The 12,734-nt window shown below is 41.6% G+C and overlaps 1 long non-coding RNA gene across 1 annotated transcript; it reads right to left on the reverse strand.

The window, feature by feature from the left end:
- Positions 1-705: 705 nt before the first annotated feature.
- LOC117675907 (uncharacterized) lies at positions 706-1,913 on the reverse strand. The gene is made up of 2 exons (XR_004594299.2): positions 1,581-1,913; positions 706-1,025 (listed from the first exon to the last, which is right to left on the reverse strand). It is a non-coding gene; the product is annotated as an uncharacterized LOC117675907 (long non-coding RNA).
- Between the last annotated feature and the right edge of the window lie 10,821 nt (positions 1,914-12,734).

Consider the following 12,734-nt stretch of genomic DNA (forward strand, 5'->3'; position numbering starts at 1 on the left):
GGATGCAGTATTCTAAGTGTGGTCTTGCTAAAGCTTTATAAAGTGGTACTAACACTTCATGTGATCTTGATTCTATCCCTCTGTTAGGGATAGCCTAGGATAGCTAGCCTAGGATAGCATTGGCCTTTTTGGCAGCTGCTGCACACGGCTGAGTCCTACTTAAGGGGTTGTCCACTGGGACTCCAAGATCCCTCTTACAGCTACTGTTATTAAGCCAAGCTTCACCTAATCTGTACCTGTACATTTGGTTTTTCTTGCCTAAGTGTAAAATCTTGCTTTCCTCTACATTGAATTTCATGGTGTTAGAATTTCATTTTGTTGTTGGTAAATTAAACTGCAGGCTAATAGAAACTTCTTATAGGGGACAGGAGGTTAATCCATCTGAATTTAGTAGGATTTTGTTCTCAGTTGACCTGAACAGGGCTATGGAGTAAATTTGAAAAAAAGTTCCTATCCTATGATAGGCATTTTTTAGACTAACTTGTGGAATAAACAAGTGTGGCATTAATATATCAATGTTACCTCTAACCCATGTTAATTGAGATATTTTAAAAAATTGCTCTATATTTAAATTTATTTAAATTATTTAAATATTTAAATTCATAAAATAAAATATTTATTAATTGGTTCAAAAGTCATGTTAAAACATTTTAAACCTTCTTCAGCCAACCAAGCAGCAGAAGTTAATTAAACAAAGAGTGGTAACTCCTGAATTGATATAAATTTAATGAAACCGGAATAGAATGTGGAATACTTGCCATGGCAGCAAGAATCACATAAGTAAGGACAAAACAAAACAAAACAAAACAAAACAAAACGCCCATCTGTTTGGCACCCAAAGCCTTGTTCTCTGTCCTGGAAGAGAGCTGCAGGTCAGTTCTTGCATCAAGCATGAGCTGCCTGGGGACAGATGCTTTTCTGAGCTGCCACCAATTCTCAAATGCTCTAAGGGGGAAGAAGTCCTGCAGACCATCTCCTTTCCACAGAATGCAGAGCTTCTTGTCTGGTTGCTTCACATCTCTCTGCTGGAATATAAAAGATCAATTAAATAAGGAATAAGCATCTAATCAAATAATTTTCATAAGTAATCATAACTTGCATAAATTAATTTCATAATTAACCATAATTTTCTTCATGGCTTCCATGCAGGACACTGCTTTAAGGTGAAAGAAGAATATCTGGCCTAGAACTGAACCAGAATGAAATTAGTCACATTTAATTGACATTTTTTGCAGTAACCCCCCCCCTATTATCAACATATCAATTATGAAAATTGTTGCTTATAAATTGTACTCAATTGCCTTCCTTTACCTTTGTCCCTATGACATTATAAGGAGATAATTCATAATCCAGAAATTATGTTTATTACCTTATTTCTACATCATTACTCCTGTGGAATCATACCTATGAGCAATCCTGTAGGAAGTGGTGTCTCCAATTGAGACAAGGAAAGTCTTGCTATTTGTACCTAGGTTACCCGTTGTCTGCATATATTTATAGCTCAGGAGAGATGGAAATGCAGGTGTGAATTTATCCCACAAAGCCAGAGATTTGTGCTTTTTTAAAAAAATACATCAGACCTGCTGCCGTGGTTCATCCTGGAAAGTCAACGGTGCTGGAGGACTGCAAGGTGGAGGTCTTCATTGGAGACCCGGGGTCTGCGTGTTCCATCTGCCCTCCTAAACCAGATCTATTCAGCAAAGGACTTGATTCCTTATCCAATACTGAAATGAAGCCGAACTCTCCTTCCAGCAGTTTTCTCAGTCTTAGGTAGCCAAGTGTCATTGGTTAGCCCGGCCTATGGCAGATCATGGGAAATTATCTGCTTTAAGGAATCGCTGTTCTTTGACCTGTTCTGCCCAATGAATCTCCCCGGGCCATTGCTTTCCTAGGAAGGGTTATTTGCTGGAAGAGGCACCCTAAGTAGGAAAATACAGGACACAGTTCATTGAGAAAAGTTCCCGTGACATTTCCTCTTACAGGCTACTTACTCCTGACAACCCCTTTTGCCGTCTTTTGCCCCACCCCAACCCCAAACTTAGTCAGCAACTTTTTCTTTCACATATTATTAGAAAACATTCTCCATTGTTTTATTTATTGCTCCTTCTTACATTAAAAAGACCCTCATAAGAAAATGCTGCTGAGATGACTTGCTGCAAGTATTGGAAGCGGAACCCTAACATAATTATTTGATTTTTGCTAACATTATGACTGAAGTCAGTTTTATGCAAAGCATATGCTAGAAACCCTATGCCGTGCCAGAAATGATCGGCATATATGCATTATTTCTGAACTCCATACATAAATGTTGCAATAACCTTTTCCCCATCTGCCTTTCTTCCTGTGATCTTTCTGTATATAAGATCACGGACTTAAAACATCTAGGAACTGGAGAGTTCCTTAGGCAATCAGGTCCTTAGCTGCTTAATACAGCAATGCAAATAATCTAGGACAGTAGCTTTGTTTTCCAGCTGCTTAGCACAGCCAATGAAGAGGAAGCCTCTCGGGGTCACTGATGCTACCTTCAAGCTGCCCTTTCTTGTCTGGTCCTTTTTGCCCCCTAATACTCCATTTTCCTCTCATTGCCACCCATTACTCTGAGTCCTGCGCTCTGGAATGAGAGATGTCTTAACCTTCTCCTCTATAAAACATCTTTTCCTTTATGACAAATCTTGTCAAGAATTTGAAGAGGCCCGCTCCCAGCCTTCTTTCCCCAAAGTTAACCATGCCTAATTCCTGATAAACAGCTTTATTCTTCCCTGAACCTGCTCCAGTTTCTCTGCATCCTTCTTAGTGTGTACCCAGAACTGCGAACAGCATTGAGTTGTGTTGTCATCCAACACAGCCCTTCAGAATAAAGAGGAGTGGAATTATTACTTGCCACGAAAGACGTTTGCCTGGGTGGCAGATGGGACAATAATTGCATCACGCTGCTTTCTCACATTCAGCTTACAAGCAACTAATATTCCAAGGGGATTTTTTTCCACAAAAAGAAAGTATCCACCACTAAGTCCTGCATATTTATCTATCTGCCTCCTAAGTGGAATATTTTTCATTTATCTCTACTAAATTTCATTTTCCCCCATTTTCCTCCTCTCTCCAATTTGATGAACACTCTGGAAAGAGCGCTTGTCATCAGACCTCTTGGGTAGATGAGAAATGATTTAACTCATAGCACACAGGGTTTCCTTCTGATATTTCCCCCTTTATTGGCTAAATAAGATAAAAAGTGTTTCTTCCAGAAATTCATGGTTTTTTAAAATCAAATGGCTTTTAAAGCTAAAACATATCACAGTCGTCTCTGCTGGGTTCTCTCCCACTTTCCCTTCTCTTTCTGACATAACCAGTAAAACAGTAAAATGAAGTTGGAAGTGTGATTTATTCACCATTATCATCTTCATTTGGATTTATTAGAGTTGCCCCACTCCAAAAGACTCTAGGGTCTTTCAACATAAAAAAATATTTTTTTTTATTAAAAAGTTTTATCAAATATTACAACAATTTTTCCCCGTCCCTCCTCCCCACCTTCCCTCCTCCACCCACCACCCATGCCCCATCCCCCCTCTCCCTCCAACCCCCCTCCCCCCACCCCGGACTTCCCAGAGCAAAAGCAGGGTGTAACATTTAACAAACTTAAACTAAAATATGCTAACTTTCTGTAGGCTCTTAATTCCCTCTTGCTCTTTAACTCCCCTTTCAACTAACAAAACATAATTCAAAAAGACAAAGTTGATTTCATTCATAAGTTATTTGAAGTTTTTTAGTCCGATATTTGTTTTGAATATAGTCAATCTATCTTCTCTATTCCGATGTATATCTTTCATTTGAATGGTCCTTCAAATACGCTGAAATTTTGGCCATCTCTGCTAAATTCACTACTTTTAGTGTCCATTCTTCAATAGTAGGCAAGTCTTCCTTCTTCCAATACTGCGCCACCAAAAGTCTGGCTGCTGTTATTAAATTTAAAATCAACTTAGTCTCTATAACAGTACAATCTGTAATTATACCTAACAAGAAGAACTGCGGAGTAAATTTTATCTTCTTTTTGAGAATATTTTGAATAATCCACCATATTTTTATCCAAAATGCCTTAATTTTTTTACACATCCACCATATATGATAATACGTGGCATCATCACATTCACATCTCCAACACTTGGGTTGCACACTTGGATACATACAGGCTAGCTTTTTAGGATCTAGATGCCATCTATAAAACATTTTATTAAAATTCTCTCTTAAATTTTGGGCTGGCGTAAACTTCACATTTCTAACCCATATTAGTCACATTTCTATGCCTCAGACACAGTCTAACTGCAAGAAAATTTGAACAACTTTATCCATCAGGCAGCATAAATACTCCCCATCACATCCCTGTAGAGCAGTGTTTCTCAACCTTGGAAGCTTGAAGATGGGTGGACCCATCTTCCCATCCCCCTCCCCCGGCTGCCCCACGAACTAGCCTTGCCCACCCCTGCTGCCCATCCCCTTTGCCAGTTGCTCTCGGGGCTCCCTCCAAAGAACACCTGGCAACGAGGCTGCCTGGAACCATTGAGCGGGAACCCTCCGTCCCTTGCCTGGCCTGAATCGCGCCTGGCCCAGTGCTACCACGGGTCCCAAGGTCAGAAAGACCAGCCGCTAACCAGCGCTATGCGAATCCGGTCGGTGAGCGGGAGATGGAGGCAACTGGAGCCTCGGGGTCGCCTTTGACCAGCTCTGCCTTTGATTCCCAGGTGGGCGCTCTGGCAGTTCACGGAGCCTACATGAAAATTTCAGCCTCTGGCAGAAAAGGGGCTCCGGGGAGGCTTCGGGGGGCGGAAACGGCCAGAAGGGAGGATGGCCGGCCCTCCTTTGTTTCGCCTGGAAGAGCAGGGGATTTAATCATTCCCCTGCCCTTGGCAGGCGGGGGAGGAGAACTGCGCAGCAGGGATCCAGTGAGATGTGCATGGCTCCTGGCTTTGCCGCTTTCTTCCTTCGGGCGGGAAGCCCCAAACCAGCCTCAAACCTCCGCTGCACCCCCTCCCTCCCTCCCCTTCCTTTTGTGCTATGCGTCTCCCAGTCAAGCCCCCAGAGAACATCTGTATAGGGAGGACAGAGGGGCCCCCCAAGTTTCTGCTGTGGTGTGGAAAGCTGCGAAGGCCTGGCCTGAAAAGGTAAGGGCGATGGCGGGGGATGCAGAAGAGGCTGGGCCAGAGACAGAGATAAACAGAGAGAGGGAGAGAGAGACAGAGAAATACAGAGAGACGGGGGGAGAGAGACACATACAGAGATACAGAGAGAGAGGGTGGGGGAGAGAGAGACAGAGGGGGGGAGAGAGATATATAGAGATACAGAGAGAGGGGGAGAGAGACACATACAGAGATACAGAGAGAGAGGGTGGGGGAGAGAGAGACAGAGGGGGGGAGAGAGATATATAGAGATACAGAGAGAGGGGGAGAGAGACACATAGAGAGATACAGGGGGGAGAGAGAGACAGAGATACAGAGAGGGGGAGAGAGAGAGACACATAGAGAGATACAAATGGGGGAGAGAGAGAGAGACAAAGAGAGATACAAAGAGAGAGGGGGAGACAGAGAGGGAGGATTTTGTGGTTCCCATTGTTTTTTAGCAGCTGGTTCTCTGCCCTAATCACCAGATGGGTAGGCGTGGCTCGGGGGCTGTCATGTGACTGATGAAAGTGAGTGACGTCGAGTTGGCCACGCCCACCAAATGTTCGTGGAGAGTTTGGAACTTCAGCCTCGCTCTTTTAGCCCAGCGGAAGCACCAGACTGGGCCACAGCAACGCGTGGCCGGGTACAGCTAGTACTCAATAAAAATTATTTAAAAAAAAAAAGAAGTTGCCACAGTTTGTTGTGATCTATACAATCAAAGGCTTTAGCCTAGTCAATGAAGTAGATGTTTTTCTGAAACTTCCTTGCTTTCTCCATAAACTAGCGAAGGTTGGCAATTTGATCTCTAGTTCCTCTCCCTCTTTGAAACCCAGCTTTTTCTTCTGGTAGTTCTTGGTTCACATATAGCTGAAGCCTAGCTGGTAGGATTTTGAGTGTGACCTTGCTAGCATGTGAAATGAGAACAATTGTTCGGTAGTTGGAACATTCTTTGGCATTGCCCTTCTTTGGGATTGGATCATAAACTGATCTTTTCCAATCCTGTGGCCATTGTTAAGTTTTCCAAACTTGCTGGCATGCTGAATCCAGCAATTTAACAGCACCATATTTTAGGATTTTAAATAACTCAACTGGAATACTGTCACCTCTGCTAGCTTTGTTGGTGGTGATGCTTCTTAAGGCCCACTTGGCTTTGCACTCCAGGATGTTTGGCTCAAGGTCAGCGATTACACCATCGTGATTATCAGGAACATTCAGATCTTTCTTGTATAGTTCTTCTATGTATTCATGTCACCTCTTCTTAAATCTCTTCTGCTTCTGTTAGATTAGAACTCCCAGAACTCCTGACAGTGTAAACAACTAACCAGTGGAACGGCTTGACTTCAAAGGTGTAGGTGTCCCATCAGTGGAGGCTTTTGAGAGGAGATTGGAGAGCCATTTGTCCAAAATAATATAGGTCCCTTCAACTCTGCTACTCTATTATCCTAGAAGACTAACATTTAAGGAAATTGATCTTCTAGAATAGACTAAAACATATGAAGAATGGGTGCAGGGTTTGGGTTTGGCTAGTCTAGAGAAAAGAAGGACTAGTGGGGAAATAATAGCAGCATTCCAGTATTTGAGAGGCTGCCACAAAGAGGAGGGGATCAATTTATTTTTCAAAGCACCTGAAGGCCAGACAAGAAGCAACGGATCGAAACTCATCAAGGAGAGAATCAACCTGGAATTAAGGAGAAACCTCCTAACAGTGAGGACAATTAAATAGTGGAACAACTTGCCTCCAGATGTTGTGGGTGCTTCATCATTGGGACTTTTTAAGAAGAGACTGAAAGTCACTTGTCTGAAATGGTAGAGGGTCTTCTGCTTGAGCAGGGGGCTGGACTAGACGACCTCCAAGGTCCCTTCCAGCTCTATTCTGATTCTGAATAGAAATTTCAGTTTAATTTTAAAAAATCTTCTAAATTTTGGGAATTATGAAAATAAACTTCTAGAATTTTTAAAATTTTGGAAAGAAATCCTTTAACAAGGTGGCCCAGTGTTCCAACTGAGAGGCAGAGAGGTGACCCAGCGACCCAACCTGGCAGCTGAGTGGAGGCGGTGAGGTGCAAAGAGTGGATCCTGAGCAGCAGCTGTGCAGAGGTAAATGTTCTGACTAGGCCTCCTGAGTCAGTAAAACACACGAGTAGTCCCAAAAACCTGTTTTATTTTAACAGCTGTGAATTCTGTTCATTCACAGGTGAGTCCCAAATAGTTGTAAAGAGTCCTTCAGGATAAGGCTGATAATCACCCACCTTTATCTCCCTTGACACGCTGCCAAAGACTTAGTTGGCAAAGCCACACGGAGTCCAGAATCAAACAGAGCTTCAGGCTTTAAACTGAACTTCTGTTCAGTTAACAACATTGCTTCCTGCAAAAGCCCACATGCCTTTGCTCCTCTTTTAAGTCATATGGGAGAGGACAATCATCTCCAAGACCTACTCCCGAGTCGTCCCTTTTGTTTTAACTGTTCTTGCCTTCTGGCAGCTCTGCGCATGCGCGCACTGGGAATAGGCTCCCCCTGTCCCTCTGCCTTGCTGAGGTCCAATTCTGGAGGCTCCAGAGGCAGTACATACCTCCCAGATGGCCCTTTCTCTGCCTCCGACGCAGAGCCCTCGTCCGAGCCTTCCCCAGACTCCAGGACTGGCCCATGTTCCTCCCCAGCCTCCTCCCTGTCCGACTCTGCTGCCAGCTCCGCAGGCTGCTGGAAGACCACAACAGGAAGGAGCAGAGGAGTGGAGTGCACAGAGCAGCGGCTGAGATCAGCACAGCAGAGTAGCTGAGCAGCAGCTAAGCACCCAGATCAGCACATCATACCTGAAAACCCCAGCAGTGGCCGAACAACTGAAGGACAAAAAGGCAGGGAGGAAAAGGATCCGCATGTAACACTTGTGAACAGAGAGGAAAGGGGTAAATGTTCAAGGCAGGGTGCAGAGGGTTAAGAGATAAGCATCTCCTAGAAAAAAGCCTGAGATTTCCAACATAAAGAAGTGCATAACATTATGTAAATTCTTAATATTTTTTTTAAAAAAAATTCAATTTTTTATTTCTTTTTTCAACTTTTAAATTTCTTTTTAAATTCAAATTCCATTTTCAATTTTAAATTCTTTTTTCATTTTTTCAATTTTTCAACTAAACATTTAAGAAGACAGTTTACTTATTTTAACTGTTTAGAAATTTTAAAACTCGTAATGATCTAAGAGGAAAAAAATCACAGAAAAAGAGACACATAAAACAGGAAAAATAGTGATGAATTTTTGAAGACTCTTTGAAGAACAAAGAGTCAAGAACTGTTGTAAACTATTGTATACTAACATTTTGTAATAGGGAAAATAATTTTTTTGAATTTTTTTCATTTTTTAACAAACAAAAAATCATGGACATAGTGACTGACATTATAATGACTTGCAAAATATGTCATGTTTGAGCTTATGCCCACAAAAGTCCCAAACTGTTTATGCATCAAATATAAATCATATAAATTACTAGAAGAAAAAGTAAAGGGTATAGAAGCAATTCTAGCCACTCTGAAATTCAATGAACAGAGCAAGAATCTCCAATCTAAACAAGAAGACTACACCAAAATTAAACACAATAGGGAGCAAACAGCTTCTTAAAAATGACCTTATATATGAACCTAAAGAGCAAGACCAATGGAAACATGTCACTTTTAGAAGAAAATAGCAACCGAGAGCAAAGCCCCTACTATCTACCCTAGCCGACTCCAGTGAAGCCCTTCTGGAACTGAACAATTGCTTTCATAGCCTCCCCTGGAAAAAAATGTGCAGACACTTATAAAAGAGCATTCATCAATAGTTTCTAAAAAGGAGATACAGCCCAGCGTTCTTTTGACAGGAAGGATAGTATCCCAGACTTCCCTAGGAAAAATATAGGTGATAGGAGATTCAATTCTTAGGGGATCAGAAACTATAGTCTGCAGGCTGAACAGTCCGTCTTGGGAGATATATTGTCTCCCTGGAGCAAAAATCAAAGATGTAACTGATAACCTTACTAAAGGATTACTACCCCTTTCTTCTCCTACACGTGGGGACCAATGACACAAACAATAACAAGAGGTTACAAACAGCTAGGGAAGAAAGTTAAAGAGTTAGGAACTCCAGTGGTGTTTTCAGCTACACTTCCAACAAAAGGCCAACTTCCAATGAGGGAGCAAAGGATTTTAGGAATGAACCGCTGGCTTAAAAACAGCTGCGGTAAGAGAACTTCAGCTTCCTAGACCACACATTCCCTACCTGAAGGGCTACTGGCAAGGGATGGAGTGAACCTCACCAGAACTGGAATGGCTCATCTTGTCAAAAGGGCTTTCAACTAAAATTGAGGGGGGAGGGGCCAATCTTCACAACCTTTAGAACCTAATTCCAAGCAAAAACCAGTAGCTGACCAATCACATAAGGACGTAAGGAATACAGAGAAGAAAGAAAGAAAGAAAGAAAAACACAGTGAAGCAGAGAGGGATGGGAAACGATGGAAATCCCAGTTACAAACTAGGAGATAAAAGAAACACACCCAAGACCCCTAAAGGACTCAAATGCCTCTACACAAACGCTCAAAGCTTAGGGAACAAACAGGGTAAAGATGAAATATTAGTATATGAAGGCAGGCAGCACATAGTTGCCACTATTGAAACTTGGTGGGATGAAAGTCAGGAGTGGAATGTACTGATGGAAGGATACAAAGTATTTAAAAAAAAAAACAGACTTAGAAAAGAGGAAATGGAGATGCATTATATATAAAAGATCACTACATTTCTACAGAAATCCACAAAACCAAGGATGAAAACCTCCTAGAATCCATATGGATCAATATAAAAGGAAAAAAGAATTATATTGCTATAGGTGTATATACCAACTAAGCAGAAGAAATAGACAAACCTTTTGCTAAACAATTAACGGATGTATGTAGGAAATATACAACAGTAGTAATGGGAGACTTTAACTACCCTGATATCAACTGGGAGACAAATTTTGCAGCAAGTGGAAGATCAAACAGATTCTTAACCAACTTAAACTGACAACTTTGCCATCCAAAAGATAGAGGAGGGAACAAGAGCAAAAGCTATACTAGAACTAATTCTTAATAATAGAGAAGAAGTGGTAGAGGGAATTAAAGTTGTCAGAACTTTGGGCGAGAATGATGTCATATTGGAATTCAAAATAACGCAAACACAAGCAATAAAACATATTGGAACTCTGCTATCATAGTCCTTCTTTTCACTAGATTAGACATACCCATATCCTGCAACCCTTCTTCATATGTTTTAGCCTCCAGGCCCCTAATCATCTTTATTCCTCTTCTCTGCACTCTTTTCACAGTCTCTACATCTTTTTTATATTGTGGCAACCAAAACTGGATGCAGTATTCTAAGTGTGGTCTTACTAAAGCTTTATAAAGTGGAACTAATACTTCATGTGATCTTGATTCTATCCCTCTGTTAATGCAGTTTAGGATTGCATTGGCTATTTTGGCAGCTGCCGCACACTGCTGGCTCATATTTAAGTGATTTTCCATTAAGACTCCAAGATCCCTCTCGCAGATACTACTATTGAGCCAAGTTTCACCTAATCTGCATTTGGGTTTTTTTGCCTAAGTGCAAAACCTTGCTTTTCTCTACATTGAATTTCATTTTTTAAATAGGGCCCAGTGTTCAAGTCTATCAAGATCCATCTGGATCTTGAGCCTATCTTCTGGGGTGTTGGCTATTCCTGCCAGTTTAGTCTCATCTGCAAATTTGATGATTTCCCCTTCTATTCCCTCATCTAAATCATTTATGAAGATATTGAAGAATACTGGGCCTAAGAGAACCTTGATGTACCCCATTACTTACTTCCCTCCATGTAGATGTAGTCCCATTAAGGACTACACATTGAGTGCAGTTTGTCAGTTAGTTAGGAATCCATCTGGTGGATGCTGATAGATGCTGTCTATCCCACATTTTTCTAGTTTACCAAAAAGTACATTGTGGTCTACTTTGTCAAATGCCTTACTGAAATCCAATTCTATGTCCACAGCACTTTGATGGTCCACTAATTTAGTCACTTTATCAAAGAATGAAATAAGATTTGTTTGGCATGATCTGTTTTTGACAAATCCATGTTGACTTCTGGTTATAGCTTTGCTTACTTCTAGGCAGATCTGTTGTTTGATTATCTTTTGCTTACTTCTAGGCAGATCTGTTGTTTGATTATCTTTTCCAGGATCTTTCCAGGTATTGTTGTGAGGCTGATAGGGCTGTAGTTTCCTGGATCCATATTTTTCCCTTTTTGAAGATTGGAACCACATCAGCTCTTTCCCATTCCCCTGGCACTTCCCAGGTGCTACAGGATCTTTGAAAGATATGGTTCAATGGTTTCCACATCACATCAGCCAGCTCCTTCAGAACTCTGGGATGTAAGCCATCTGGTCCTGGTGATTTGAATTCATCCAGAGCAGATAAGTTTGTCTTAATAATTTCTTGGCTATTTTGACTTCTATTCCTAATCCAATCTTTTAAAGTACTGCTTTTGATAGGTTGCACTGTTTTTTCCTTTTGTGTAAAGACAGATGCAAAGAATGAATTAAGCAATTCCAGTTTCTCCCTGTTGCCGGTCACCTCCTTGTTAGCTTCACCCATTAGTGGACCAATCGTTTCCTTGACTTCTTCCCCTGTTTTTTACATGTAGATGCTAAACAAGTGTGGTGAGACTATTAGATTCCGTGAACCCTACAAAGCAGTATCCAAGCACAAGACCTCTTGCTCCCAATCAACATTGACTGGAATCAACTCCATTGGAAGGAGGAGAACCAGCATAAGACAGGGCCACCAACCATATAATTCCTGCAGCTGGTCCAAAACGATAGCATTGGTTCCTTGTACTGATGATTGTCCTACAATCCCTACTCTCAATCCCTATTCTTTCTTAAGAATCAACCACCATTGGAACCCAGTCACATGTCACCTCCTGGGAGGCTTTCATCAACCAACAATGAACGTAGATTCAATAGACGGATGGCTGCTCTGACAGTCACGAGGAGCCTGACTACTTTCTCAGGCTGATTAAAAAATAGTGTGCCCAAAATATACCATTGGTTTAACTCTTTTGCTTGTTGGCATTAAAATTAAGCTGAGCTGTAGTGCATCTCGGTCTCAATCTACTATTCCTATAAAGTACATCTAATAGGATATGTACTGTATATGCTTTGATATTTCTTGCAAGAGATGGGGTCAAAGACCTCCTTGAGATTTACAAACAAGGCCAAACATGTTGATTTAGATGAATGAGGATATTTTTCTACCAGATGGGAGATTAACAGTCCTTGATGTAACACAGAGAAGACTGGTAAGTTTTCTTCTTCCAGCTTCAGCCAAAAGTATTTGGCATAGATCTTACTAATCAGACTAAGGAGACTCACTGGATGGCCCATCCCCAGTCTCTAGGGATTGGAGCTGTATTATGGATGACAGTGAAGAGGGAAGCCAACACTGCAGTCCACCATTCAGGAGCAGTTCAGGAGGAATTAAATCCAGAGCTGGGACTTTTCTGCATTTAAATTCCCCAATTTGTTGACGGTCTGCTCTCCAGCAACTGAAAC

This window comes from Pantherophis guttatus, chromosome 12 (assembly GCF_059756535.1).
Source record: "Pantherophis guttatus breed Tessera chromosome 12, ASM5975653v1, whole genome shotgun sequence".
NCBI classification, from domain to species: Eukaryota; Metazoa; Chordata; class Lepidosauria; order Squamata; family Colubridae; genus Pantherophis; species Pantherophis guttatus.